Here is a 25,190-nt window from a genome sequence, read left to right on the forward strand (position 1 = left end):
CAATTAAAATATTATATTTCCTATTTCTCACAAACACACAATGTAAACTCATTATTTACATATTTTTTAATAGTAAGAATAATTAATCTCGCCCGAGATCTGGAAGATCCTTATTAGATCTCTAAACATACAAAAACTAAATTATAGTGTCAATTATAGAAAGTTTCCTAAATAAACAGGCGAGATCATGCACACGCTTTGCATGTATTGTACGTGTTCTGTTTTGTCAAATATAATTGGAATCGGTTGATTTATAGTTTGTAACAGTTTTTAGCTTTAAGTGCCTTATATGAGTTATGTACCCTGAAGATGCCAACAGTTTCAATTGGTGAAACTAGTTGGTATAACATAGTTGTTTCCAAAATATACTTGATAAATAAATCCCAATAGAAGTCATTTACATAGTTTTCATGGTCAAGAAAATACGTTTTAACATGAACTTCCCTATTTATGTTGTTGTTACTGTTTATGCATTGGATGCTGGTGATTTGTGATGTGTATATTAGTGTTAATGGTATATAAACTTTGTTGGTATATTTTCCAGAGTTCCTGTTTTAATGTTCTGTAGTTATCTATGTGTTTTAACTTCCTTGGTAGGTTGTTGAGTTACGTTGATATCTGATGTGATCTCACAGAAGAACCGTATGAGTTGTTCAAAGGTGTGGGGATGCAGAGGGTTGTTGTAGGTCGTGTTATACGATATGTATCTCTGTTGTTTCGATAGGTGATGTTGGTAATTCCTTGTTAGTGTCATGTAGTGTTTCAGGTTTTTAATGCTCAGGATTCTGTGTGTCGCCATGTGCTGGTCAGATACTGGTTGTTGCGTGTAAGGTGTCCAAATCACTGTTGACACAATTTTCCTGTGTAATGTTTCTAATTTTGTTAGGTGGCTGTTTGATGTGTTTGATAGACTGTTATCCCGTATCTGAGTAGGGATTCGCAGATACCGTGATATAGGAGTTTTTTTTTAAATTTCGGATGGAATAATGTCTTTAACTGGAAGAATTTTGCTGCGTTGATTCGGAGTTCGGTATGTAGGTATTCTATATGTTTTGTTCATTTAAGATGGCAATCTATATAGAGACCAAGGTATTCTGCATGTGTTGCAGGTTTGATTTCGAGACCCATGCAGGTATTTTTGTTGTTAATGCAGAGGTATGTGTGACAGTGTATCGATAGTGGTGCAGGGCGCATGATTCTTGGGTTGTGTATTATCAACATCTGTGTTTTGGTGCCGTTGATTAGAATTGCGTTTTGGTGGAAGTATGTTGTGATTTCATTTAGGTCTTGTTTGGAGAGAGCCGTGTTGATGTCTGTATGGATTGCTAGTAGTGCGGTGTCATCTGCGTACTGAAATATTTGACTTCTTATGGCCATGTTATGAACATCATTAATGTATATGTTGAATAGTGTGGGTGATAATATGGCGCCTTGAGGAAGACCGTGTTTTTTTTTTTGTATACCCCGGCTGTGACATGTATCTATTTTTGTTACTTGTGTTCTGTTTGAGAGGTAGTTCTTGAACCATGTATGCAGTGTTCCTCTTATACATATTGAGTATAGTTTGGTGAGTAGTATGTCATGTTCAAGTGTATCAAATACTTTGGTTAAGTCAAGCAGTATAAGGACGGTGTACTTGTTTTTGTCGAGAGCTTTGTTTATTGTGTCGGCGATGACTTCTAATAAAGTGATGGTGCTTTTTGTTTTCTGAAAGCTGTATTGGTTTTGTGAGATGATGTTGTACTTCTGTAAATAGTTCTGTAGTCTGGTGTGCGTTATTTTTTCTAGAATTTTTGAGATGACTGGTAGGGTAGCTATTGGTCTGTAGTTATGAGTATCGTTTCTTTTACCGTGTATGTATATTGGCGTAATTGTTGCAGGTTTTAGTTGTTGTGGAATAATGTCTGTGTTGAATATTATGTTCACAAGTCTCAAAAGTATTGGATTTATTTGTTCAAAGTGTGTTATAAAGTGTTGTACTGATAATAACAATAATAATTTAATAATAATCGAAACAGCAAAAATTCTCTGGGACTTGCGAATACAAGCTGATCGACATTTGGAACACAATAGACCTGACATCACAATTATCGAACATCGACAGGTTTGGATTATCGATATCGCAGTACCCAGCATAACAACATTAACAATAAAGAACTGGAAAAAATTACTAAATATCGAGATCTGACAATCGAAGTTGGCCGACTGTGGCTTAGACACACCAAAACCATCCCAATACTTATCGGTGAACTTGTGCAACTTCAAAGAAGCTATCCAACTATTTACAGCAATTAAACATCAACGAAGTGACCCCATATGACCTACAAAAAACAGCATTACTTGAAACAGTGCGTATTTTACGACGCTACCTGACGGACTAGTCTTAGATTCTTGGGTAAAATCTGAATTGTTCTGTATCACCAGTCAAATCACTGTTTAAATGATATCTTGTTTTGACTGTGTATCAATTATGTGAATTGATAAAAATATTTGAAATGTCCGACGATCACTCATAATGTGAGATGTTCTTATTATCTGTGTAGCTAAATTTATATCTTTTATAAATTTAAAATATGTTTTCCTTGGGCTATTTTCAGATAGAAGCCAATTAAATTCAGAATTGAGGGAAAATGCCTAAAAAGAGTTGCTCACGAAGAAATTGATAGTGAATAGTCTATTTTCTGATAGCATATTCTTTTTAATGAAAACAGTTTTATTTTCTTGGGTGTGACTTACTTAATACATCTGGAAACCAAATCATAATCCGCTAATAATGCTCTGTTGTTACAGCGCTGTGTGGCTTCGTTGATATTTGATCATCGAATAACACGCAATCTCCAGTCTATTTATGGTATTCACGTGTAATGCTACCACTGTTTTACCAGGTATAAATTCAGGGGAAAGTCGCTTAGGAAACAACTACAAAAATGCTAAATTCTTTGCCTTATAAAGGTTTGTAATATTTATCAATGGTTTACGAAGTCTTAGCTAATAACTGAGTTTATTTGTTTCTCAAAAGAGTTATTATTAAGTCGATGAATTAATATCGTTTCGAATATAAATTCTAGTATTGGCGTTGAGTCAGTAATATAAAGAGGTAGTTAATCAATTTAAATATAATAAATTAATCATGACATTTTCTATGTATTAAAGAAATAATATGTTATATATTATAGCATTTATATATAATAATTCACACACACGTATTGCACACACGCAAAATGTTTCTTATGATTTTGTTTGGTATCCGAAAGTCATGCCAAACTTGGACTCAAAAGAAATAGCCTCATATTCATTATGCAGCGTGTTTAAAGGGTTGTTTTTCTTTATTCGCCCGACTCTTTGTTGTTCAGCTAATTTAATGCATTTAATATTCCACGATCTTCTCTGTATACGCTTGGAGGCGCTGTCGTTCTCGCGCAAACCTCAGAGCTGTTCCATTTAAAGTTGGAGTTCCGCTTGTGGAATCAAGGCAGAGATGTGTGACGGCGGACCCACTGAAAAACAGTAATTAAGCCTGCGTCCCGCTGTGCGTCTCATGTGTACCAGCGAGTGGTGCATGGTTAATCAAATCACGGGCACCAAAATGGGGCCGAGATATGTTCTCCGCATCTGTGGCAAGTTATCGATCAGTCCTATACCGGTGATAGCGTCCTGCTCTCTTGTGGCTAGTTACCGCGCTCACGAAACACATCCCAGACTTAGCACCGCTCATGCTGCTGCTGCTGCTACTGCAGCCGATGGAGTTCCGTCATACTGATAACAAAGGGGTCGAATTTTTTTTCTTTTTTTTTAAGTCTCAGTCTTGCTAATTTCCGCGAACACGGTCGGCAACTCGACCTTTCGCAGTCTTCCAATAGAAACTATAAGATGAGCGAAGCTAGAAATCCAACACTCTTATTCTGGCAGATGACTAAAGACAATTCTGGCGAAACATACGTTTTAAACCACGCTCAATGATTGCTCTTCTTCCTCTTATCTTTCCTTGTGTCTTCCTCTTTCTATGCATTGCGTTATTCCCATAGGGATCGGACTGATTAATACGAGATCTTGATGGTGATGTGTATGTGTGTGTGTGTGTGTGTGTACGTGTGTTTGCACTCTAATTTCCACATATAGCAAACAAGAGAGGGTTTTACTAAGAACGATTCTCGCTTTTAGGAAACGGAGTTCCTTCACTCTCTCCACCTTCCCACGAGACTGGAGGAAAACGAAAGTGATATTGCACACTTTAAAATTTTCCATAAGACGAAAGGCTTTATTGTGATCATCTTACAGAGGGTTGTTCCTCTTGTTAATAGGGATCTCTGTTAATCAACAGTTAGACTAGGCTTCTCACTCGCACAGAGTCTAATTACCAACATACCCCCCCCCCCACGTGCGTCTGTGTATGTGAATGCTTGTACGCGTTTGATAAGCACACTACTTTATCTTAACTACGCAAGTTTCATAATTCGGAAAGTTTTCCATATTTTTGATTTGATTTGAAATATGCGACCAGCACAATCGTACATTCACCAACGGTGCTTGTACTGTTCACAATCCCATTTCTCTACTTGTTATTTCAGTATCATAGAAAGCGCAGTAAACCAATAAGAAAAGAATAAATAATCGAACTTCGTATACTAATACAGTAGGAGTCAGCATTTAGTTTTATTTTAATTACAGTCAGCAAACTTATCAGGCATTTCAAGAGGCGCATATTCTTGTATATCAGCAAACAATGAAGCCTCGATTCATCAAGTAATTTGCATGTGTTTCGTCAGTGGGTTGGTATTTGTTTATTCCACTGTTTATACTCAAGCATTTTAGTTTGAAACCATTGGTTTTATGTTATCACATACAGCGGATATTTCCATAATCAGTGTACTACTGGATCTGAACTTAGTAAGGAAATTTATGTACTCTTGTATTCACAATCTCCCCTTCCTCCCAGTCTGGTCCGCCCAAGACGAATTGAGTTCTCTAATTAAGGCTTCAGGCAATTTAATGCAACCATCGTGACCTTTGGTTGCTGCGTCTCTCTAAAAGTAAGTATTTTATGTCGGTAGATATGTGTTTGCAGGATAAAAATCCTTCCGCCTATGGAAGCCTTTCACCTATTGAACCCCGGTCTTTACTACCAAAGTCTGTACTAATTGAACTATGGAGGCTCATTTTTAATCACGTCATTCATTTTCCTAGAAAAATAGAACACTGTACCATATTTAAGAATAATTGTTTTTTTATTAAATGCAAATCATAGACGACAAAAAACTATTTTTTGTTCATGCAAAAACTAGCATAAGACTTCACAGTATTTTTGATAATTATTTTTCGTTAATTGTAACGAATGTTAATTGTAATTAACATTTGATACTTTTTAAACTTACAAGCACTAGATTTATGAACTTAAGTTGTCGAATATACATACGTGTGTTATAATATTTTCAATCCGGAACAGTGGCGGCTCGTGGCTTGAAATCTGGGGGTGCTGCAACTTTCGAAATATACACACACTGTAAGTACAGTGTATACGTGTTTGGATAAAATATTAAAATTATGGTAAAAATTTAAAATATAAAAAATATATTGTTTATTATCGATAAAATTATACAGTGTAGTATAATTCAAAATGACTTAAAAATAAAATCCATTATCATAACCCCAATAATGTTCTAAAATAAAAACTAAAACAAATGTTATGTCTTTAATTGTAATGTTAAAATATTTAAAGAGAGACGGAGTAAACACGATAAGCACTACGAACACTCTACTACTGGCGCAAACTGCAGAAAACAACAGTGGAACTGCGCGGCGGACAGTGCGGCATTACGCTAATAGCTCGCATCTCACTACGACGTGCATATGCTTGCGCGCGTAGCAATATGACACTGCGGTAAACACAGTGCTGCTAGCGCCCTCCTAAGTGCTACAAGATGGATTTTTATTATTTTTTATACAAAATAAGAGAATTGTTGATGATAAAATTAAATATTACAAGCAAATATAAATTAATTAATAGATATATTTATATATCGAGAAAAATTGGGGGATGCAGTTCCGCAGTGCCTATGCACGAGCCGCCCCTGATCCGGAAAGTCTAAATAAGAAGTCTCTAAGGTAAATGTGAATTTATACTCCAATATCGTTTTATTTCTTCTCGAACATTTGGTATTGAGATTATGATCGAAATTTTGTTAGAGATTATACTAAAATAAATAGTTCCGTTTTTTTTTGCAAGAGACGACCATCTCATTTACATTTGGATGTTTAGCAATAGCATATTTCTGTCTCAGGTAATGAATAATCCCTGAAGCTATTCATTGTAAAAGGTTGATGGACAATTGTCGCCTCTAATTTATATTACGAAGTAGCATAAAGATAATTATAGCTTTATGGTGTCTTCATTTTAAATATGTCATGCACATTATAAAGAAATTATAAAGCAAATAACCTTACGTAGCGACAACGTCTTTGATTGGGAACACCAGAGTTCGAACATAATAAGGGTTTTTCCACTGAACGTGAGTTAGTTGATTTAATACGGTGCGGAAAGGGTTTTTCTAACAGAGAAATTGAATTAAGTTTTTAGTTATGCTAAAATAAAAAAAATCGATCCAGGAATAAACGCACTGAAAGCAAAATACCAGATTAAGGGAGTTGGAGAGAGGGAAAGAGAGAAATTAAGCGTCCTGTTCTCATAATAATTACATCATAAGAGGCCGAGTTATCTGGCTGTGATAAATTATTGCCATAATAAATAAACCGGCACATGGCTGAGACGTATTCATGACTGTAATCCATGTGTGTTCACGGGCCGGTTTGTCTGTTCTGGGGGACGAAAAACCCCTACCTCCGTATGAGACGGGCTAAATCACCTTTCGTAGAAAGAGGCCAGATAAAAGTCCTCACGGGAATCGAACCCAGGTTTTTCCGACCAAAGGGCTTCGTCCATACTGACTAAGCTATGGAGGCTTTTATATATATATATATATATATATATATATATTCCCCCCCCTAATTTATAGTATATGTTTATATTTAATATTCAAATATAAATATATATTTATAAAAATTAAATATATTTATATTTAATTATTTTTAATAATTAATATTTTTCGAAAATATCTTGTGGCTCGCGAGCATCTGAAAAATGTCCCATGTGGCTCTTGGGCCTAATCAGCTCGGCCACCTGTAGTGTATGTTATCCGTGCGCTGATGGGGAGTTCAGGAGAATTTTTGACACATTTTTATCCTTTTACCGAAGTGGAAAGCTGAATAAACGACGAAGTTTACTGGACTGTTACTGCTAATCTAGTTATGCCCAATAATGTTGCACTTGAGCACAATGGCAAATGATCTCATCGATATCCAGAGTGTTATCATCCAACGTGCCAAAATGTATCGACTCATATTTCATATATTAAACGAATGTTACAGCATTAATGTTTCTTTACGTATATACTTTGTTTTGCTGGTAAGGATATCAATTCAATGATATCATCTTGATCTGCCATTGTGTACGAATCCAACAGAGAAATTTAGACAAACTGAAAAGCCATGTCTTAGTATTGTTTTCTTACATTACTATAGGAATAAGAAGAACCTCCGTAAAGCATTAGGAAACAAGGCTTTAAGATGAAAAGACCTGGGTTAGAATCACTTTCAGAACATGAAAAATCATTATAAGAAAAAATTCCAATAGAAGGTAAAGCTAATCTTTTAATACCAAGGGTACAAGGTTTTTCCTTACACCCTTGGTCAGAGATCTTCAGATGGCAGAGGACTGTCATAATTATCATCTGACAGTTGTCAAATCATTTATTGAAGGAACGATTTCGGACCAAAATTTGTTGGAAGTCTGAAGCAACATGAAATCTATTTTTCCCTCTAGAGAAGACTTCTGGGGTTATCTGAATATTAATTAATACACTGTGCTAGTGATTAAAAGAGTCTCCATAGCTTCGTCGGTTTCGACGATGCCCTTGGGTTGGAAAGATCCAGGTTCAAATCCCTCTAAGAGGCAAAGAAACTTTATCAGGGCTTTTTAAGTGAAGGCGAGTTAGCCAATCTTATACAGCAGTGTTTTCTCTGCCCAGGAAGCTTGGGTTTTCCAACCTGCATACAGGCAAAACCGATGAAGAACACATAACTGACATACAAAGGGCACTTCGAGGCATAGGGCTAACCACCTTACTCCGGAAGCATTATTACGAAATCTAAGGATACCCTGTCCGATAAAGAGCCCGCAAAGAACAGTAGAAGTACTAGCGAATAATAAGCGTCTAATAATTCATAAAAGGTAGTGTTTTATGAAAATAAAAATAAAAATAAAAACCAGCCTGTTGTGAATGATTCAAAACTTATATTTTTGATCAAGTTTCGATCCTTTTCAATAAGAAACACTTATCGAATATGATCAACTATGCACACAATTTATGGAGCTTTCTGACGTAAGCAGGCCAGGTTGGCCGAACAGCTCTGGTCCGAATTCCGCTGTGGGCAAGGATATTGTACTTAGGTCACAGATGAATTTTACTCCCATGTATGAGACCATTGTTTCTTTTATTGGCGGCATAAGGGGCTCCAAAAGTACCACGTTGAGTTTCTAGAGCAGAAACCTCCTACCCACAGCTAATAAGTTGCTCGTTTTGTGATTTCTTCATCACAATCGTTTATCAGCGGTTCTTTGAAATTAACAGCTTGGGGGTCATATTCTGAACTCTGTCCGTGAGTCATATTCTGAAGACTTTGAATATTTCGTTTAGCCTGTTTTTTCTACCCATTACAGGGAGAAGGCCTCTCCCATTGCGGGAGAGTTGGGTCTACTTCGCCCATGGTGACCCAGTCCATGTTGGGAGAGTGTATTCCCAACATGGACAACATTCATCCAAGTATCACTAAGATACACTTGGATGAATGTATGAAGGTGGAAGACAATCATAAACATCCATGCCTACGCGGGATTCGAGCCCGCAGACTCTTGGCCGGAGAGCGGATACGCTAACTACTCGGCCAACCAGGCCGGCTACCATACTAGGGAGATGATTATGAAGCAAAAGTTCCCGTTGCCTTCCTTGCCATAGTATGTATGACTGCTGTCTATGTGTGTGTGTTCACGGGACCGATTTACCTATTTTGAGGGATGATAAACCCGAGTTACAAGGACAAAAACCCACCGCCTCCGTATGAGACCGGCTAACTCACCCTTAATCGAAAGAGACCAGATAAAGGTTCCAAACATCACTGACGGGAAGCGAATCCAGGTCTTTCCGACCAAAGGGTTTCGTCTATACTGACTGAGCTACAGAGGTTCTTTACAAAGAATACAGAATATAAAATATACTATCAGACGTCAATCTTTAAGGGTTTGACATATAATAGGATATTTTAAGTGTGTTTTATTGTTTGCCACAACACACAAACACCTCCAAGTTATGGATGTTTAAATCGTTTTCATTGGTATCTATATTATACTGAGCAATGAGACAAGCAATTGCACTCTATATCATTTATCTCTACTTCTAATTGCACGTATGTGCGCATGTGTGTTTTATTTGTGTGTGTGTGTGTGTGTGTGCGCGTGTGTGTGTGCGCGCGTGTGTGTGTGTGTGTGTGTGTGTGCACGCGCAGATATATAGTAGCAACAAGCATTGCCATAGAAATCAGGTTAATCCACAGAGGGAAGCGATCGATAAATCGTCGAGTTCTGATGAGAAGAGTGGTTCTAATCTTCTTCTTCGGATGATTTATCAACGTTCAGCCCCCAATGGATTAACCTGCTCTCTCTCTCTCTCTCTCTCTCTCTCGTTCGCTCAGTGTAGTACGTTGACTGTCTACGTTGATCGATGTTTTAGAAAGTCACCTAAGAAGGAAGTGCCTTGGGGTCAGTTAAATGTGAAATTGTCCGTTTTAAGATTCCAAACCTTTACTGTACAAAAAACTAAAAACATATATATACATATGGTAAACTTATTATCTTATTTTATTTCTATGCGATTACTGATGAAATATAATATCTTATCTTACAGCAAAATATAGAATTAACAGAGTTTTAGTGCTATCTTAAGATAAGGGCATGAAGATTTTATCGCTTGTTTTTGTAGTAGTGAACTCTGAATTAATTTGCGCTGATACTGCAGCCACACACTGAAATTCAGCACTGAACATCTGGAGAATGTCCGAAGCAGTTTTCTTGATTGAATTGTGCTAGTATACCACTTATCGATAACACAGACTTTATAGATCGAGTTGGTATTTGTATACAACCATTGGAAGAGCAATTTAGCAAAGATATCAACAATCCGTACTGAACAATATTTTACAGTTAGACAGCTCAATCTTCTATTAGAATTCACGTGGCTTCGTTCCGTTGTTGGGCATGAAATGAATGTTTTTTTTTTGTCGTTTATTTCGAGGAAAATCCATCAATGTCCTTGATTTTGTTGACAGCAAAATTAATGCCGAAACATACCACGTAATATAGGGTTAAGAAATAGATCTTAAAACTTCTCTCTTAAGCGAAAATCCTAATCTCTTAAAGAAGAATTTGAAGAATAGTTTATCTTATTATTAAAATAAGAGGAAAAATAATTTTAGAAAGAATGAAAATTAAAATTGCAATTCTAAAATAAAATATTGGCAATGATAATCGAGGAAATTATCAATGTTGTGAAAAGACACTGAAATAGGAGGATAGTTATTAATCGCCGACGCGGCCTTGACGTGTATGTGCATCCATAATGACATGGATGAAAAGTATCCGTTGAAGTCAATAATCTCTGGATATTATCGAAATAATATGGATACGAGGCGTATACTTTTGATATATTCTATACGTGCGGCTGTTTGCGTGGCGCTCAAGTATGGTTAGAGGACAATCATCGATGACTTCAGGCATAATGTAGGAATAAGGGTAATTATTATAATATAATTGGCGGACGGTTATCAATCTTCAGGTATTATTTGAGGAGGAGTATTAACCTTCAGGTATTACTGGAGTACAGTTACCAATCTTAAGATGTCTTGGAGGAAAATTGTGATGTCTGCAGGTATGGTTGTAGGGCTATTATAGTTATATTCAAAAATCATTTAAGAGTAATTATCATTGTAATCAGATATTGTTGGAGGACAATTTGTATTTGGAGGACCATCATCGTTATATTCACATATTGTTGGAGGACAATTACCGTAGCATTTAGATATTGTTGGAGAACAATCATTGTTATATTCAGATATTGTTAGAGGACATTTATTGTTGTATTTAGATATTGTTGTAGGCCATCATCGTTTTATTCAGATATGGTTGGGGAAATTATAATTGTTTGGGAATTCAATGGATTGTTTATGCTCAGAGAAAGGTGTCATATTATATGATATCGGATTAATAATGTAATAAGAAGTATTATTGTTGGTGACGCTGTATTTGTTTAAGTGAATCTCACTAGTGAACTCCTGTTAACCTATAGTACATTAGTAGTCCATGGATGGATTAATGGTTAGATATTCACAAAACATCCATGCTCACGGTGGAATTCGAACCCACAGTCTGCTAGACGGAGAGCAAATATAGTAATCAATCGGACCAAACAGACCGCCAAGGTAGGATTATATCAATTATAGTTAACTAATTACTTTTATTTACCCATGGATATTGATGTACTTTACACCATAATAGTCAGTAAAGAAACTCGTATTAAACTCAGATTCTAGGATAAAAGACATCTAGTTCTAAGTTAAGAAAAACAGATAGAAAATTAAATGCAAACTTTCAGAAATGCGAACATCAAACTTAGGATCTAATAACGATCTGTATCGATTCTATGAATCTTTTATATTCTCCCAAAATGGAAAAAGGAGAAAAGAAATTGGTATCAAAACAGAAGTTTCTGTAAGTATATAAAATTAGTCTTATTGCTAGTAATACATGATTTCGATATTAAATATTGAAGCGTGATTGAACCGGCCAGAACATCAAACTTCATTTATATTTCAAAGTGATCAGATTTATTTCGAAGATTATACTAGAACAAGGAGCTACCCTCACTAAGTGCAGCGAATGGGAATACTTAATACGTGGATTATGCAAAGAATGGTGATTGGAATACGTGGATGAAGTAAAAAAAATGTGTATTGATGAAATGAATTTTATTGAAAGTTCACGATAGTCAATTATGACAGTTAAACAAAAAATGAATTCTGTTAGGCCAAAGAAATGAACCATATAAGGAATTGAATGTCGTATAAAATTCGTTCTGGAAAACTCATGTAATATTTACGCACCATTTTTTTATTGAGGTCGGACTATCGTTCTTTAACTAGACGATATAGAAAATGAAAATGTCTATTCGTTATAGTGCAATAAATATTTCTATTAACTTGTAATAAATAAGAGAAATACTCATGACTTATTTTTCATTTATTAACAATAAATACATTAACATTGTTGTTAATGTATGTTAACAACACCACACACTTTTTTCACAAAGATGTTTTATTAACGCTTATTTCGCTGATTTTCAACTCGGCATCATCAGAGCACAACACACTTGTACACGCGACAGTGAGTGAGTCAAACAATACAATTGCAAAAGACAAAAGATCTAAAGTCCTATTTTTGACGCCCTCTAATGAAAAAAAAAAGTAAAAAGCAAACACCTAAAGAACTATAAACTACAACAGCGCCAACCCGACCGCAACTTTGACGAGACCACGTGGTCGTAAACCTATCGTCGGAAACACTCACTGAAGAAGCCAAGAACGCTCTCAGTCTAGGACATAACTTTGCCGTCATGCCCAAAAAAATTCCTAAACTAGAAATCATGATGAAAGTAGAACGGGGTATCCACGATCTTCCGCTAGAACGTGCGACTAGATATAGCAAGTATTCTAAACAAGGCAAAGCCTCCAAAAAAACACAATATGCCACGTAAGCAAATAACTGTCCTAAAATGTTATATAATAATAAAAATATTATTATTACAAAAGCCGATAATGGAAATGCAACAGTTATCATGAATCAAGAAGAGTATAACCCAAAAAATGCAAGATCTCATATGTGACAGTTCCACGTATCAAATTATACATCGAGACCCCACGATGTCTCCAAAGAAAAAAGTCCTGAAAAAAGTGACATCATGGCCCAAAGAAATCATCAGGAAAATAAAACCAATTCATGTTAAACCACCCCGTATTTATGGATTACCACAAATCCACAAAACTAATATCCCCCTGCGCTCCATAGTCGATAGCATAGATAGTCCCACATATAAACTGGCCCGGTATTTAGCCAAGTCGCTTGCCCCCTTACTGGCAACTCCTTTACTTTTGTAAAAATTCAGTCCATTTCAAAACACTGGTTAAAATTTTAATCCTAAAAGATTCAGACATAATGGTTAGTTTCGATGTCACCTCCATCATTTCCAATGTACCACTTATAGACACTCTTGATTTAATGAAGTCTAAATTTCCCCTTGATGTTTTTGAATTATTTCAATTTACCATGAATGCAGGTTACTTTACATGGGGAGGAAAATTCTACAAACAGATTAATGGTACTGCTATGGGTTCCCCCTCTCTCTCCCCCCGTTAGCAAATTTTTACATGGAACACTTTGAAAACAAAGTACTTACCACAGCTACATACAAGCCACAAGTGTGGTTGCGCTATGTAGATGATGTGTTTGCCATCTGGCCCCATGGACAAGACACTTTGGATGCTTTTGTCACCTACCTAAACAGCCAACACCCCCAAATTCACTTCACAGTAGAAAAGAATCAAATAACTGTTTACCATTTCTTGACACATTAGTCACCCGCCTTTCAGATGGATCACTATCTTTTTCTATTTACAGGAAGCCTACACACACAGGAAGATACCTACATAAACAATCACATCATCATCCAGTCCAACAGTACGGCATTTTAAAAACACTTACACACAGAGCCAGAGCCATTTGTTCTAACGATACAGCTCTGACCACAGAACTCCAATACCTGCGCCATACATTCTTAGCCAACGGCTACAATCCCTACAAAATAGATAAAATACTACATAGGCCCATTACTCTGCCCTCCCCTAATACACAAGAATACAATATGACCATTTCTATTCCCTATATCAGAGGTATATCGGAAAAGATAGCCCAAGTTTTGTTGAAACATGGCCTTCGCACCACTTTCAAACCTCATGTCAATCTGGCAACTCTGATCCGCTCGCCTAAGGATAAAATTCACCCTTTAGCACACCCAGGAGTGTATGAAGTTCCTTGTGACTGTGACTTGGCCTATTATGGGCAAACAGGAAGATCAGTGGACATCCGCCTGGAAGAACATGAAAGATACTTTCGCTACTATTACTATGGCAAGTCGGGACTAGCAGACCACGCTTTGGACACTCCTTCAAATAGGATTAGATGGAGGAAAACGAATGTGCTATTTAGGAGTCGTTATAGATCTGAAAGGTTATTTTTTTGAGTCAGCAATGGCTTTGAAGAATTCTCCCAACCTTAACAAATATGGTTGCATTAATTTGCTAAAAATTTGGGAGACGGTTATCCTAAGAAAAACTCCTGGATAGCTGCTGTTTTTTTTTTTTTTTTTTTGATTAGAGGGCGCCAAAAATAGGACTTTAGATCTTTTGTCTTTTGCAATTATATTGTTTCACTCACTCACTGTCGCGTGTACAAGTGTGTTGTGCTCTGATGATGCCGAGTTGAAAAAAAGTGTTTCATTTGTTTTTCTACCGCTAATCGCCGAAATGGTATGGCAATTGGTTTTTGTAAGTCATGTAATATGATCCATAAATGATGTTATTTTCATGTGAAGATAATAATATAAAGGGAAACTATGGTGAAAGTCTATACTGATTTGCAACATAAAAATTAAATGGCCATTTTATTAGTGCCTTCATAAAGTTTTGAACTAAACACACACACACACCGTTTCAAATTTTAAGACGTGAAGCTGTATTCTTGATGCGAAGGAAAGTGGGGAGGCTACTACAATTTTTAAAAGAATTATAGGGACGACCCGATATAAGAAAACTATTGCAAAAAAACTTTGGCCAGTTACCAAAATAGATAAAGTTCATTATTTTATTTTTACTTTGAAGGTTTGTGAGTGTTGGGAAAGGGGAAAAGGAAGAGGTGCAGACATTTTTTTAATGTGAAGAGGATTCCATCCAGATGATTTTAATGTTTTTTTTCTGCAGTGGAGCAAAAACAAGACAGAAACTAAGAGATAAAAAATATCTCAAGTTTCTCAGCTCAGCTGGTCGTGATGTTCAATGTCCACAGTATTAGTAGAATTTCTTTTTTATTGCGATCGAAAGGAATCTTAGAGAAAAGCAAGGTTTTTGTGCATTTGGCAGTACTTATAACATTTTTTAATGTCGAGGTCTCAATTCGCTGGACATCAGATCTAGTATAGAAATTCTCAGAACTAAATAAGGATCTTGATAACGAGAAGAACGGTTAGACCAGGGAAACGAATCCATTACAGAAATGTTCAAGAGAATATTAGTATTAACCTTAACGGAGTCAAGTGAAAAGCTTCCTCGTGCTAAAGTAGGAGACCATTTATCTACAAGTAATCAAATGAGACAGTCGCAGCCCATTCAAACTTAGTTTTTCTTACGAGAAATACTAAGATTTAAAATCAGCTTATGCGGTGAGAATTGATAAGGTTTGCTGCTGTCTTTCAATAGACTACGCCGTGATTCTGTTTGCTTCTCTGAATCCTTTTGATCTGTTGGTAACCAAGTTTGTTTATCATTTAACAAGTCGGCATTTTTACCCATGCTTTCATCTGCTGCTAGTTCACTCAATATTTTCGCCGTATTATTAGTCTTTTTACCATTATTTCTTTCTTAAAGGTTTTTGCATCGGTGGTTTGTTAATTTCAAATATTGACTTTCATAAACCTTTCATATGTTAATTAATCCTGTCTTCTCTCAGTCTATTTAGTTATCCCTTTATTGAGTTGTCCTGTATGAAGATGGCATTAGCATCTTTCTGCTGCTCTTTCTACTAGAAGAAATAATTATTTGTTCATGTTTAGTTTTGAGGAAATTTTAATGAATTTGACGAAGACTATAAAAAGAAGTTTCTATTTAGCTTGGACGTAGGATTAGAGATAACATGACGTGTGTATGAGCATTACTAGACTGGTCTTCAGGCGTTTTGCTACATGAAAAGCAACGAACAGAAGACTGCAAAAAATTGAAAGAAGCAAATGAAATGAAAGAGGCTGAAACATGAAGATGTTTGGATTCTATACGCAGTTGGAAAAGTTATTTGAGAATTTTTATGTCTCTCTCGAGTGAATTAGATGAAACCTGTAAAAAGAATTTTCCATTTTTGTTACTTTACAAGTAACATCTACAAGTGACTGTCTATTTATACGTAAAAAGGAACGCTGAAAGTTTCTTAGTATATAATGTAGACTATGGATGACGCTGCGGCCGGAACATGCTGGTTCCGGCAAACAAAGAAATGTTTCATAAATCCTTCGAACACCTAGCGGCAAGCAGTTACAATAAACTCCCAAATGAAATCAAATCTATGACCTCAGCTTACGCATTTAGAAAAAGATTGAGAGACTACCTCATGGGACTAAACAATGTTGACAAATACTTTAAACATATAGTATAAGGGATCATTATAACGCACTTATCATATCCAATTAAGGTACCAATATACTAACTAGTTCATTCACTTAGGAGACTAATATATTTACATGTACATCAAATTAAACCGTGTAAGGTGAGCCCTCATAGATAAGGTCACGGGACTCGAAGTGACTGTTTCGAACTAATTTAATTCTCTACTAACCTGTATTGGCTACGGCCCTTGGTTACACATAAATACACAAACTAACTTTCTTTATCACGAAAACCAGCAACTTATTATAAACTACGAAATGTACTATCCGAAATGTATTTTACTCTATTTGTATATATAAGGAAACGTTTATTAACTGTAACAAAATAAATAGCCAAAAATAAGTGTAATTACCAACCGAAAATGATAGCAATACTTGAACTGTAATGTATAATATTGTACATTGAATTGTACAACTTGAACTGTATAATACAGTATGAATATCTTGTATACGTGATGGAATGATAATAAACTTAAAACGTTTCGCTTTCAGCCAGACGTTTTAATATCTTTTTAAAAAATATAGATCATGTCTTATAACGATATTTTTCTTACACTGTGAACAGGTACAACAACTAATAGCCGAACAGTGGTATTCGATCTCTATTTGAATTGATATGTAATAGCTCTAAGAACTCTTGTTTCAAAGCATTCTCACTTGTTCTTGAACAAGAGTCGCGTACCTGTCGAGAAAAGATGTTTGCAATTATGTGCAGCGCAACATTTTTGTAGAGATATCAGAAAGTTAGTGAAGGCTTTTACAGAAGTGGGGAAAATTGGGGGTTGGTAAAAATCAGTTCGAAAAGTTTCCCTCCCCAGATATACATCTGTGTTCCCTTAAAGGCTGAAGTACGTTGGACTAGTAATTAGGCTTGTATCCAGCCGTAGCTGGTGAACGAAAACAACCACGTCGTTAAGTTCGGTCTATCATTCCTTCCCTGTCTCCCTCCTCCTCTCTCTCTCTATCCCCCCCCCTTCCTTCAATTCCTCAACCTGAATCCCATTAAGCCCGTATCTATGCACTGATGGAGAGATCATTTTGCCGTCAGCTACGGAAACGGAAGAGCGCGGGGAAACTGCGTGGTGACCCTGCGGAGGAAAAGGAAGAAAAATCACACAGATCAATATAGAGGAATTGATTAATGTGTGCTCCTGCCCCGAACACTTTGTACCGCGAGCGGAGATATCGAGCGTACCACTTTGTCCAGGTGCTCCTAATAAGACGGCCACGATATCATATTTCGGGTGGGCGTCGGTTTCACACGAGTAACCGCTGCTGTGTTGCATCCAATATTCAGGAATGCATAGAGATGGGGGAGATGTTAAGCTTCCCTGCAGCAACGAAATACGGTTGTAGTAGCAAGTGCTATCAATAGGCAATCAGCACTCTGCATATATGGGCATTTCATGCAGTCAATCGTATCTCTAATGAACTGCATGAAGCATAAGACGATCTGCAATATACATGAGAGACAAATAGATTAGAAAGAGGTAGAATATATCTGTTCGATAATGTCATATATTGAAAAATCAATACACATTGGAATTTACAAGAATCTGTGTGGGTTAGTATACGAAGTGAGGTAATATGTATTCTATAGTTCATTGACATATGCATGCTATATATACAGGGTGGCTCAAAATTCCACGTACAAACTTTGAGGGGAGGTAGAGAACATCAAAATCAACCCTATTCATATAGGATAGCATAACCGGAAACGCCACCGGAAGGTACTAACAGGGACACAAAGATACAGAAATACCACAAGGCAAGTTGGATACATAATATGGTGATCGAGGTGCATGTCTACCATCTCAACGTTCGTAAAACGGCGCATGTTCTTCGTACGACGTCGAAAGCTTGAATGAGGAAGCCCCAATTGCTCACCTGGAGCGCTGACGAACACGCCACCTATCACTTTCGGGTGGCGTTTCCGGTCATGCTTTCCTATGTGAATAGGGTTGATTTTGATGTTCTCTACCTCCTCTCAAAGTTTGTACGTAGAATTTTGAACCGCCCTGTATGTAAGTCATAAACTATGATATATGTAGCATGCATTATACATCTATAGGTGGTAAGTGACATGCTTAATAATTTTTTTCTTAGATTTAAGAAGTTTAGGCTTCAAGTAAATAGGAAAACCATCAATACATTTACTATATTATGAAATTTCAAACGCATTAAAGAACATGAATATTTAACCATGTAAACGGCGTCCAATTCATCTTGATCCTTACAATAAAAGTTTCCAAGTGATATTGAAGTTTTTCGATCTGATGACTTGTCTTCAGTTTGAGTGGTTATGATTGTTATGCAAACATATTGTATTGACCTTCAGTGAATATCAATGATCTTGGAAGATGTAAAGCCTCCATTGTTTATTTGATTATTTCTTTTGGTTTATCGGAACAAATTAATATCGACTTAGTTGACACAAAGAAAGAGGAAGGATGTAAAAATGAAAGAAACAAGAAAATAAAATAATCGAATGACAGGAAAACACACTGATTTAAAAAAAAAATTCAAACGAACTGGATCTAAATAAGCTTCAATCTGCCTTCCAGACTCATAACAATGTAACCGAAATCGTTGATCTAACAACGCAAATTCTTTTTGTACATATGAATCACCGAGGCCATAGTTATTATTGGCTGATGTGAACCTGTACATTTATAGGACATCCTCGGTCTGGCAATGATATCGTAGAAGTGAGGTTTATCGATTTACTTTTTTGACAGAGTGAATTAAGTTTCCATTTTGACGTATGCATTGGTTCCAATTCCACTATGACAATGATTGTTTACGGAAGTCTTTAGGTACTAGATACGCTATAAAATAGGCTGCAATAGCAATGATGTAGGCTAACAACCATATGTATAAAGCAGACGCTGCATGCGACAGTCTGTATAAGCAGGAAGATTTAAGTTCCTTTTCCTCTCTTTCCCAAAGCACAAAAAAGGGAGGGAGGGGGGACAATGACTCTAAACTTAACATACAGTGGAAGTATTTACTAACCAGTCCACAGGTAACTTTCAGTTTCATATCATCAGAACGTTGCTGAAAGATGTGTTTTTAAAGGTCGTACAGCTTGGGTACAATCTGACTATCATGATGATTTACTTGCGATGTAAAGCATAATGTTTAGTAGTAAGTAAAGACAAAGCATTACGGATTTATAAAATGGTCGTAATCTATCGTACAATCTAACACATTCTCTTTTAACTGCCTTCTCCCTTTCTATTTTCGACATTTCCTAAATTAATAATTTGAATTTATTTGAATTTTGCTCATTTTTCTTCTCTAAAAGCAAGTTTTCAAAACCCACTTTCTTCCGCAGATTTTTCATTTTTAGTTTGCAGTATAACTGCATTTTTTTAAAAAACAAAGTCTCTGCGACTTTAAAAAAATGATTTGCGAAGCCAATAGGGCACAACACACAATGTATTATTACTTTCACAATATTACAACTTTAAAACAAACGCTAATGACACAGCAAGCTCCATTCTTCTGAAAACTTTTTTTTTGGGGGGGGGGGGGTCGTTTTACCTGCGTTAGTGTTACTATATGGTCAATCTGCTGAGAATTTTGTTCCATCACACCTCGTATGAAAACAAGAGGTGTAAGTGTAGAAGTGTTTTCTGTCTGTGTTTTAATTGCGACCAAGCTAGATTATGAAAAGCAGTGGATTAATTACGTAAATTATTTTTTATTCACAGAATTTTTACCCAATATGTTGTGAGAGTCACAGACATGACTTGAAAGAAGGAACAACGACGCAAGCGTACATAACCGAAGGATTTCTTCCTTCCTGTTTTATGCTTATGCATAGAACCATACCGTGCTATGCCTTGCCTAAATACGAGATGAAACACTCGTTTTCTGGAGGGGAATCTCTGCCACCCCATATGAGTCTGGCTAGCTCACCTTCAGTAGAAAGCCCCGATAAAGGTTCGCGTTCTAGACGGGATTCGAACCTAGGTGTTTCGAACAAAGAGCATATTCGAAATCGACTGAGGTACGGAGGCTCTTACAGAAGAATTAAAAATGTTAATATGAGTTGTAAGAAAGCGGCAAAGCCTAATTATAACTGAAGTCCTAATAAGGTACAGAAGAAGGTACATAAAATTAAATAAAACAATAAATAAAAAATAACACTGGTGAGTAGTATTTGGCAACTTATTTTTATGCCAATTAACTGTGCGAGTATTAATTTGGCGACAGAAAAATCCTAAAATTGATTTTAGGAGCCTGTCCGCGCGCTTCGCAACAACCTGGGGAAGGAGTGTCCTACGTTCGATTCTCGTCGACGACAACGTGAAGAGCTTAAGGATCTTCCTCAGCCATAGATAAGTTAGCCGATCTTGGGTGTGGGCAGCAGGTGTTTTCCCCCAGTTTATCTGGGGGGTTTCATCCCGCAAGCAGGCAAACCTGCCCCGTGAACACACGCTGCTACAGTCAAAAATACATTCCCTCCTCAGCGGCAGGCCAGGTGGGGGTTGTATTAACAAAAGTCGTATCTAGGTAACACGTGGACCCTGCAATGGAAGCGGGAAAAAAAGGGAAAAACGCGGAGAGAAAGGATTTGATTTTAGGAGCCACCGTAGCTCAGTCGGTATAGAAGCCCTTTGGTCAGAAAGATCTGGGTTCGATTCCCGTCAGTGACGTGAAGAACCTTTATCTGGTCTTTTTCGACTAAAGGCGAGTTAACTAGTCTCATACGGAGGTGGAGGTTTTTCCACCGGTAAGTCGGGTTTTTCATTCCTCAAAAAACAGGCAAATCGGTCCAGTGAAAGCACACAGCTACAGCCATAAAATACACTACATCACAGGCAACGGGAAACGACCTTCTTCATAATCATCTCCCTAGTATGGTAGCATATTAGTCCCACCAGCCTGAGGGAATAGGATAGGATTTGATTTTAAAGCATCATGGTTTTGTTTATTTCTTATAATTTTCATGTAATAACAAACGACAATACTTTATGCAATTCTTAACGAAATTCATTACCTTCTATATCATACACAGCCATAACCACGTGGGATGCGAAATCATAGTCTGTTGGCAGGAGAGGTGATACTAACCGCTCGGCTAACAAGGATGGCCAAAGTAATATCGAACAGAATATGAAAGATATATAGATTGATCAAAAAACAAAACAAAAAAAAATCCTAACAGCTAAAGAGAATAAAAATAAAGGGCGAAAAACATGTAAATAATAATAATAAAAATAAACAGCAAAAGACGTTAACTATATGGACAGACATAAAACAGACTGATAAATAGATTTTATTTGATTCATTGACAAACTATATTTTATCAACACAGCATATCTTTTCACATCTAAATTCGTGTAAACAGTATTTTGGCGCAAATCGGTGATATTTTGTTGTAGACAGAAGGGGTGCATACATAAAAGAATAGAATGTTGACTTAGCAGTACTGATGCGTGAAAACCAGAGGATACTGAAAAATGGCAAGACAAAGAGAGGGAGAGAGAAGGAGTAAAAGAAGAAATAAAGAAATGTTTAGTCTGATGACAGTGCAAGTTTCGAGCCTGTGATGTATGGATATCAATTACTGCTGCGTGTATCAAATAAAGAATTTTTCCGAATCACCATTTGCAGCTAGGAGTTAATTACACTTCCTACTATTAACATCTCATTCGGAATCTTTCTAACAAGCCAATTAACGCATTCTTTGTCGTGAACTGTCTGCTAACGAATCATCACTACAGAGGCTGATTTCTTAACTAACGAAGTTTCAATCCAATGAAGAATTACAAAACTAATTTTGCAGTTAGTGAATCGTGTGGAATCTCTTGGGTGAGACCGAATAATGAAAATTCAGAATACTGATATGTGTATTGCAGTTTATTATAAATATCATCGAGTACTCAGTCCTTGCTCTTCGACCATTTTTCTAACTGGGTTTTCATGTTCGCAATTCGCCATAAAATCTAACAGTGTGAAGCTTTCCGCTGATCTTCGCATGTTTCTTTAGAAGTAATGCTTGTAATTCTTTTTATATTCAGACTTGTAAAGCCTCGATTGACCTTGATATTTGAATATAAACTCAATACAAGTTTATTTTGAAATTATTTTCTTAAGTTCGAATTTTTTTATCGACTCCCATATAAATGCTATGGGAAACAATATAATCTCAAAACCACAATTTTTATACGCTGATTGATATAAATTTGAATATTTAACTATAATGAAAAGTGAGATGAGTAGCAATGCATCAAGCTGGGATTAACTAACGCACGCGCATTAATTCTTTGACTGGAATCTTTAAGTAAAGTTTCATGTAACTTACTTGATGACATCAGAACGTAGTGGAGTGGATGGATTAGTAAATCTTCTTAGCATATATTGTATTAACAAAATCTCGCCCAGTAGTATTACTGTTATGTTATTATAATACACCGAAAGTTACTGTTTACACTTTTTTTTTAAACAGTGATCTCTGTTAGTGACCCTCCGAAAATTCGAATCTAGCCTAGAACACGAACAATCTTAATCAAGGCTTTTCAATTGAACACAATCTGTATCTTCAATCTCATACGGAGACGAAAGGCCTTTTTCTCTCGAAACTTACTTTTTTATTCCTTAAACCAGCAAAACTCACACAAACACATAATATACAGAGATATTAGACTATGGGAATAAGGATTAACTACTTTATTACGTCGGATTTGGTTGCTTTCGCAACCAAACTCGAGTAATATATAAGCCTACAATCACGATGGGCTACACAGTTTCCCAACAATGCTGTATTAATGTAGTTTACCGTCGAAGGGATTGTGAAAAGTATAAATTATACTTATTTTAGATACAATTCTGTTCAGTATTAACCAAGTTTTGCTAACTTGGATATGTGGTGATCTCCTACTTTATGGATAGGCATTGTTTCATTTGGTACCATAATTTATAATTCCTTTTAAGAAACTAACCAACTGTCTCTCCTATACTTTTTAAAGATATTTAAATTTTAATTGCCTAGTTCTTTTCAAAAAAAAAAAAAAAGTAAGAACAAAATGCTCGGTCACATATTCTCCTTGAGGAATTTAACTAATAAATTGAGCAAGCTTCTACTGCGCATGCTCCGTCATTTGCTGTATATCATGTGACCATCGGATACTGTTGAAACCTCTTAGTGCTCGAACCGTGAACAGTTGTTCAAGTCAATGCCACCCGGCTGATCACCATTAATTGGCAGACGGCTCACAAGTCATTAGTCCAGCCAATTCACATGGGATAGTCTGTTTTTTGTCCCCTCATGGTTCATCCCCCCCTTAAATCTCATTACTTGTTCATTAATCGCCCTTCCTCATCTGCAGCTCCTTATCTTCTTCCTCGAGTGAACATCTCCAGGCAACGTGCCGTATCGGTAGGGACTATGTGGTATCATCACGCACCGCTAGACGGAGCTAAAGCTGCAGAATAATTAAAACATTTTTTTTTAAATTTTAATATACTTTTATTTATGGTGGAGAATTTTTGTAGTATTAGTTTAAGTACTAAGAAAACAAAATAATTTGAAAACGAAGAAAAGATCAAATAAGACCAGAGCAAAAATTGATGTTTTATCCTTCTTACTAACAGGCCACTAGATGGCGCTATTGATCGTATATCTTTCTAGATGATTATCACTACAAATGTCTCAAAAGAGGGGAGTTGAAATAAAAATTTTCAAAAATAAATAACATTATTCCAAATGTTGTATCGCTAACGTTTTTACCGTCAGTGTATGTGACCACAAAAGTTACCGTGTGCTAGGATTTGTTTCCGCCTTCTAACAACGGAAATGAAATGAGTGTAGAAGTTTTCTGAATGTCTTTATTCTCCGCGCGTTATATCATAAATGACCTTGAAAATGCACTACAATTCTGGCTGTGGCGCAATCGATTCCAGTACGGCTTTCGCGTTCCTTGCGCTAGGAGAATTATTATGCCACCCCTACAGGCAAGCCACTTTCGTTAAATGAATATAATGTTACGTTTTCGTACCGCTTGTTTTATTTGGCAGAGGTAAGTCTGGACATAATGTTAGAAATATGACATCTAGATGGGAACTTACGACGCTTTTTATTTCGAGTTTTGAATTGACGAAGTACGGAAAACAAGCTGGTTACATTTCGCTTCTTAATGTCTCACTTTGAAACAATAAATTATTCTAAAATCGCAACTTTAAATCGGTTGTTATTTGTACACGTTTGTTCGACTGAGAACAGTTAGCGGTATTCGCTACAGATGTTTATTCGACAGAAACTAAATCCTATATAATTAAATTGTATTAGTTCTAGAGATTACCGATAGAGGGGCAGATTGTATGTGACTATCGACAATCAATTAGCTATTGTTGTCACAAGTAGTTTGGATGATTACGGTTACAAAATTTTGTAATTTCGAAGTAAGCAGTGATTTTCCCACCTAGTATATGTTTCTTTTTCGATTACGTTTTCCCACTGTTACATACGATATGCTGTCAACTAATTAAAAAACTATGGTCATAAATTTCTACCGCTATAAATAGTAACTCTGGTAA

Source organism: Typopeltis vanoorti, chromosome 20 (genome assembly GCF_054136105.1).
Source record: "Typopeltis vanoorti isolate ZY-2024b chromosome 20, IOZ_Tvanoo_1.0, whole genome shotgun sequence".
Classification (NCBI taxonomy): Eukaryota; Metazoa; Arthropoda; class Arachnida; order Uropygi; family Thelyphonidae; genus Typopeltis; species Typopeltis vanoorti.